General features: G+C 32.6%; 1 long non-coding RNA gene across 21 annotated transcripts; it reads left to right on the forward strand.

Moving 5' to 3' along the window:
* Positions 1-1,133: 1,133 nt before the first annotated feature.
* Positions 1,134-7,088, forward strand: LOC110940346. 21 transcript variants are annotated; one of them, XR_002593038.2, is made up of 13 exons: positions 1,134-1,325; positions 1,414-1,644; positions 1,900-2,011; positions 2,913-3,008; positions 3,121-3,232; positions 3,428-3,503; positions 3,589-3,641; positions 3,744-3,969; positions 4,148-4,303; positions 4,412-4,899; positions 5,533-5,765; positions 5,858-5,992; positions 6,823-7,088. It is a non-coding gene; the product is annotated as an uncharacterized LOC110940346 (long non-coding RNA). The 21 variants fall into 21 exon arrangements; XR_002593037.2 differs by lacking the exon at positions 3,589-3,641 and having other exon boundaries at positions 4,412-4,534; positions 4,837-4,899; XR_002593044.2 differs by lacking the exon at positions 3,589-3,641 and having other exon boundaries at positions 4,412-4,534; positions 4,866-4,899.
* Positions 7,089-7,542: the final 454 nt, after the last annotated feature.

Consider the following 7,542-nt stretch of genomic DNA (forward strand, 5'->3'; position numbering starts at 1 on the left):
TGAACTTTATCTTTAGTGTTAATATAATGCAGTTATTAACCATACTAATAAAGTTTAAAATAAAGTTAATATCCTAAATTTACAAGTCAACTGAACTTATATAAGTTAATATCCTAAAGTTGCAATAAATAGATATTGCAGTTAGATATAGTCAAACTGAAATTATAAAATATTGTAGTTATTCTTGGATATTAATCTAATAATTTGCATTTCTTAATTAAAAAGTAATAAAGTAATAAACTTTAAAGCTAAACTAAAAACCTGAACTTACTATGATATAAAGTTAATAAAAATTAATTATTTTATAAACATTTTTATAACAAGTAATATAAATAAAATACTCCAGAAATTTACAATTTTTACTAGATAAATTCTAAACTGGGTTGCAAATTTTTAGGAATTATAAGTTCAACTATATTGTTATAGATAATATTAGTCAGTTCTAAAATAATTATTTACCAACTTGACTAGATACATAGTAGTAGATTGTGTTGCATATTTTTAGGGATTATTAGTTAAAAGTAGACTCATACATATAAGATTAGTTAGGAACTAAAAATTTGAACTTAATATGATATAAAGTTAATAAAGATATAAACTCTTATCATCCTATTTTTTTATAAAAACAGATATTGAAATTTTATAAACATATAAATTTTTTATATTTGTAAAAAACCGAAATTTAACAATTTAAGTTAAAACTCTAAACGTACTTACGAGTCAAATACTATTTTTTATTTTTATAAAAACAAAAATTTTAAACTTAAAGTTTATTGGATGGGTACTATGTGGATATTTAGAAAAAGTTATGAACTTTAAAGAATAAAATTATACTTTATCATTTAACCAATAAAATAAACAAACTTTACAATTATAACAACTTATCTTTTATTTTTTGTCTTTTGATTATTAATTTTCATAAAAAAACAATATTTTTTGTCTTTTGATTATCTATTATATATAATAAACAAGAAGATTTGGGCTGACGTGGCGCGTTATTAGGGCTTCTCAGAATTGGTTTTGGCGGGAAAATGATCTGGGTTTTTTTTCCTTCACGCGGACCCCATTTTGAGCAACCCGAACCCATGTACTCGGACCCTATATATAATTTATCATCACAAGAAACCCTAACAGCCGCATGTTACAATCCATCCTTCTTTCAATCCCCATTATCAATTGCAAAATTCTTCTTTGAATCCTCATCAATAATATGAATTCGGTCCAGCAATCGAAGTGTCTTGCGAAGAATAACAAACGAAGATCAAGTTGAAGTGTCTCTCCAGCGATTGATATCTTCAATCGAGTCAATATTTGTTCTTTCTCTGGTATCTTCTGTATCCTCTTTTCGGATTCTTAAACCGTAAGTTTTCTTTTTCCGTTTTACACTGATTTCTTCCTCCGACGAACTTCCAGGTTTTTGGTATGGCTTTTTATTCCTTTCACCATCTCAATTTTTCTACAACTGTGATTGTTTAATCAACTACAAGGATAATGGTGCTGGTGGCCTGAAAAGGAACGATGACAAGGGCATAGGTTGATTTAGGGTTTCTCCGGTTGTGGTCTTATGATGGGTGTGGTTTAACGCGGCGGCGGCTAGGGTTCCACCACATAACTTTGACCAGTTGTGGTTTCGGCCGGGTATCGGTAAGTTTTGATCCTTTTTGTCCAATTGAATTAGGGTTCTTAAGAATGCATATCCTTTATATTTCAATTTCATTAATTGTTAAAAAGTTGTGCTCAAATTTACGAAATGTTTTGATTATTATTTTTTTACAGTAAACACAATGTTGGGTTGAAAAGTCAAAATGGATGGCTATGGGATGGGAACAAAAGATAGAAAGTAGTAGCATGCTATTCACTAATTTTTCTGTACATTGCATGTTTCGTTACAAAAAACAGAGTATGCAACAGGTTTGGAAAAACGAGCTTGACTCAGGGAAGCCTATGGAACTCATGTTGTCAGCCACTAATTTGCAACAAGTAAAAGGTGTTAAATAGAGGTACCAAAAAGGTACATTTGTATGTGTGGTTTATTGAATGACATGGAATATTATTTGTTGATTTTTTTTATTTTTAGAATGGCATGATACATTGTTATGTGTTTATATGTGTGGTTTAAAAATTTGTTGGTGTTGATGTTTGTTGGTGTATTGTTAACACAAGTTCATAGACTATATATATGCACGATTAAATCTCTATGCACGATTAAATCTCTAATTTTTTTACTTCAGACAGTCTTTATAATAAAGTTAACTTAATCGTCCATGTTTGCGATGCTCAATAAGAGAATTGTTACAGATTCGCCCAAAGGTATGAATTGCTTCAATTTTGTGTTTATAACTGATTATGGTAGTAATCTCTCTATATTCTTATGATTTTATTCTCCAATTTTGGTTTGTACATTTGATTATTGTTTACATATTTGATTATGGTTTATATTGAACTTATTGGTTTGATTGTGTAGTGGTGGGGAAAAGGATTCATTTGTGCTATGTAGGACTGTTTGGGCCTGCACATTTATACTATTCTTTTGTAAACAATTTTACTTGGTAATAATGTCTAAGATAATTTGTGGCTTAAATAAATTGATATTGTGTGTATTTACATACTAATATTGTTTATGAATCTGTAACTCACTGGTCTAGAGATTATAGCTTTTTTACAGTCGTATCCGTTTAACCCGTTTGGTATCGAACATAATGTTAACTGGTCCGGAAGTCTTACCTCTACTTTTATAATTTGTCCAGTTTATATTTCATAATTCATGTTTTTATGTGAGTTCACATTCTGATATATGTTCTTCTGCAAATTAAAAGATTGCAGCCTATAGCCTACGAGTAGTTGTAAATCAGTGTACACTAGCTTATAATGCTCATCAAATTGCTGAATCTTTATATAAAATCATCCTTCAGGATTCATCATCAGTATCATACTGTGAAAATAATTGGTCCAATCTTGCCACGGTTACTACTGTGTTAGCAAATCTTTGCAACTACCATCCTAATGAGGTTGGGTTAATTCAGTAGCAACAAGAAATTTGTATTTTTGAATACATTGTTTGGTTTCCGTTTACTGTACTGCATTTTGAATTTTATCATGCCCTGTAAATTTCTTAATCAGGTCAAGTTCTCTGAGCTCACTCTTGACAACTTCAGAATGCTTTAGTGTACAGAATGGGAATCCGATGGTTCATTCTACAAATTAAGTGGAACCGCTTCTGCCAGTGGTCAAGGTGTTAATTATTCTCAGGAGATTTCTGATTCTATATTGCTACCTAACCCACGTAAAGTTGTGTTGTAAGAAATTTGTATCAGGAGATTTTTTATAAACTTATGCTTTAAATTTTCTATAAACATTAAAATCAATAACAGTATGTAGGTTGTCAAGTTGTAAGGCATGTGACTTTGTTTTTTGCTCTCGATGACAGGTTCTGGCCACCGTATTTGATGAGCTACCTCCTGATGGAGTTCTCTTACTCTACTTACTCAACTTATCAGCTCCAGGTAACATTTATGTTGTTCGTATTTTTGGCTTCTTTTTATTTTTTCATGTTGAATTTAAAGATTCACCGACTAGGCCGATTTGTAGGCCGCGCTGAAAGGTGTTTTCAGTGATAGGCCGGTATTGACTATATTCATCTTGTATGTTCTTTTTTTTTAATTTTTATATTTGTTTTTGCATTAAATATATTATTCAATTATATGTATAATCTAATTACATTTGTGCTATGTTTTGTATCGCAGCAAAGCTATACCTACCTAATTGCATGGGATGATATAACCGATCAGAAATATAAAAAGTATTACATAAATACCTTAGCACTTCACGTATGTGATGTCTGCGTGTTCACATCCGGTCTCGTGCCACTGCTCCTGTCTATAAATGGGTGGACCGAGGTTGTACAGTTGTTATTTTTGCTGAAAATATGTTGCTCTTCACGATGATATCATTTCCAAAGCTTTTTAAGAGGTTTATACTGCCTTCAAAGTGTTCGATGAAATGTCAAGCTGAATGATTGTTTTGCTTTCTATAATGCTCTTTTTTTTCTTTTTTCGATTTTTGTGTTTGAAGTGTGGAATGATATAGATGGTTTATGAATAGTATTTTTTGTTCTTATATGTTAACTTTGTTGTCGCGGTATTGGCAGATCTTTAGCTGCTGGTTTGATGGTTTACAACTGAGACAAACACTAGCTAACTGATGGAGGGTTTCGGGAATGGTCGGATGTCCAGTTTTGGTTCCGGCAACTCCGATGCAGGTCTGCAGTCAAATTTTTAAACCACAACATTGGTCCGAACAATAGGTATGTCCAATTGCATTCATTTTAGTTTATGGTTCTTGAGTTGTGTTTCCAGATTTATTTTATATGGTGACTTACAATTGCGTGGTTTACCTCTGTACTATTTTGTAGCTTTGATTGTTAGGGAAGAAAGCCCTCAATAGGGTTTCTATGATTGGTAGTGCAACAACATTACAACGACAGTGGCAAGCTAGGGTTTTTTTACTTACTGAGAAGATAACTTTTATTAGTGAGGTAATATACTGCTTAGACCTATTGTTTTGGTCGAAATGGGTCGTAGCTGTAGCCGTCACTTATGTGTATATTGAAACTAATACGGATAATTTGGGTATATATGGGTCAAATATCAAGACTTGTGAATCCTTAAAAAGTCAGACGACACTATCTCTTAAAAGATGTTTTGTTTCTATTGGTTCATATTCCATGATATGCAATTGTAGATACAAATTATGATAGATAATGAAGTTGTAAACTGTTCTTCACTGATAATGGTAGTGCATGCATATTTTTTTTTGCATTTTCTAACACTTTTGCAGGGAAAAAATGCATGTATTACTGGTTTCAGTTGGATACATCAATCCTCTTGGCTCTTGCTTAAGGTGTGTATAGATTTGTCTTGTGGAGTTGGCTTTTTCTATCCTTTTAGAGCTAGATGGGTCAAAATAATTGGGTCAATTTTGGATTTAGAAAGTAAAGGGATTGACTTATAGTTAATTGAAGTGACAAAAATTCTCAAGTTTGTGATGATTAATGTTGAGGGTTTCCAGTTTGTTTGAAGTATGTTTCTAACATTAGTTTCAGAATTGATAATTAGTCATTTAAAATCTTAATTCTTCACTTTTATGATTGTTTTTACAATTTTCATATGTACAAGAAATTTAATTTACTAAGAAAGAAGCTAGACACACATAGAGAGAGAGCAATGGGAGGGTTCACTGGGAAACTTGTCAACTTAATGAAGAAGCTATACCCTAAGCTTATGGATTTCACTGTATGTATTATTAAACTTTTTATTAAATATTTTGGCATTTTAGTTAATATTATTATGAAATGAGTCATATTTTGATGATTTGCATATAAAGTGCATGATGGATGGTTGAGAGTATTTGCTGAGCAAGAAGATTTATATGATTTAGTTCTTTGTTTAAGTGTCCGTCAAAAGCTAGATTCTTGGTTTTATTGGTTCCATGTAATTGAATTCAACGACTGATATATCAATGGTTATTCTCAAGTCAATGGTTGGCCAACATCAAAAGTTAGAGCCGTTGCATCCCGAGAAGAAGATGATGTGGAAACGGGAGATGAACTGCTTACTCTCGGTTTATGATTACATCGTTGAATTTATCCCAATGTCACATAGTTTATAGAACGGAAAAGCCATGGAGATGATGTCTAGCCGACCAAGGTCGGATATTTATATCAACCTTCCAGCGTTAAAGAAGCTCGACGCGCTCCCCTCTTATTGGTAAGACCAAAACACCCTTTTCCTCACATCAAGATATGATTCTCTTTAAATTTGTGATTGTTAACAAAATTCCGTTTCTTCGTTTATTACAGGAAATATTGGATAGCTTCAAAGAGACAGAATTTTGGTATGTGGAGCAAGGAAGCATGTCGTGGTACATTTACGGGTGAACCAGAAGTAAGCTGAAAAGAATGCAACCATGACAGCTTGGTCATCTTTGAAACTTTGTAAGCAATATCAACATAATGTGTTTTTTGATTGGCTGATTGTTACACATGTTACCAGAATTCGTGATAATAGCACATGTTTATGAAAAACACAAACAAAAGGACCATACACGAATGAGAACGAAGCCCAAATCAGATCGATTTTCTCAATTTAGCGGTGGTTTCCTTCAAGTTAGTGTTTTAAGTGATTCTGGAATATGCACGAAATGAACCTTTTATCTTTTTAGTGGTTCTTCCATCTCTATTAAGATCAATACAGGTCAATCGGACCAGTTAGCTAACAAACGGGTCACCTCTTAAACACTTCTTTTTGTCCAACTATTATTACCAGAATAGTTTTATTGTTTTCTTACAATAATAACTTCAATATTTTAGAAAAAAAGATATGTAGTAGCTAATATGCATTAAAAAATTGGCGACTTTTAACTCATATGACCCATTCTCAATTTAGCTGACCTTTTGCTTTCATTGGACCCGTTTGAGATAAAACACAAACCCATGTATATTCATTTTTCTCTCTAATGTTGATGTATATTTGACGAGAGTACCCTTATGTTGGGCCTGATCTATCTGACTCCGGCCCAGCCTGAGTCAGCATTCTACGAATTCATTTCATGCATATTTTTGCAAGCCAAGCTAGAGACCGTGAAAAAGGTTGGCTCTAAATGATGAAATTTCAGTTACCGACTTACCGGGCAATCAAAGTTTGTTTCACTAGAAGCTGATTCACTCGACACACCAACTCCAAATTAATAAATGAATAAACTTTATGTTATAGTTTCACTATTATCTTGTTTGTTTATCTGTTTTTTTGTGAATCTTATTCGCAGGATGAGATTGTGAGTGCTTCAGGATGAGTTTGGTATCGCTGTGGAATATGAGAGTGCCCAGAGCATAGAAAATCGATCAAGATGCAGCCTATCTTTTTGAGACAATCTTATAAAATTATGATTATAACCATGTTACCGAATATGAGGATACAAAAAAGTAAGATCTAAGCTCTATTGGCAAATATTCTTGCTGTAACATAATATTGTCAAGGTTGTTCTTTTTACCTCTATTTTTTCTTGATTTTTTGGTTAAATTATGAAGTCAATGCAAATGTGGTTGTAAGAATGATCGACTTATTAACTCCTTTTATTCTACCCTGTTTCATGCCAATAATGAAATAAATGGAAATGATATGTGCTGAGAGTAATATTTTTGGGACAAATTGTGTAGGATATATGCATGTAATTGTTTGGTATGAGTTGAATCGTAATACTTGGATTTTTACAGTTTATAGTCGCATCTAGGAAATTTTGTTGCCGAGTGGTAAAAATCAATTGTCAATAACACAACTCGAACATAGGCGCCTAAATTGTAACCCCCTTTCCCGCAACACGGCAGGGTAAAAATAATATTCGTTTTATTAACGGACCGTTTCGGCACTACTATATAAACTCTATATTGATTCAATTATCTTGTGATCTAAGGGAGTGTCTTAGGTGGTGGAGGTAGTGTTCCATCCATACAAGCAACCCTTGAGGCATGGGTTAACATGGTTAACG

Source organism: Helianthus annuus, chromosome 5, assembly GCF_002127325.2.
Source record: "Helianthus annuus cultivar XRQ/B chromosome 5, HanXRQr2.0-SUNRISE, whole genome shotgun sequence".
NCBI classification, from domain to species: Eukaryota; Viridiplantae; Streptophyta; class Magnoliopsida; order Asterales; family Asteraceae; genus Helianthus; species Helianthus annuus.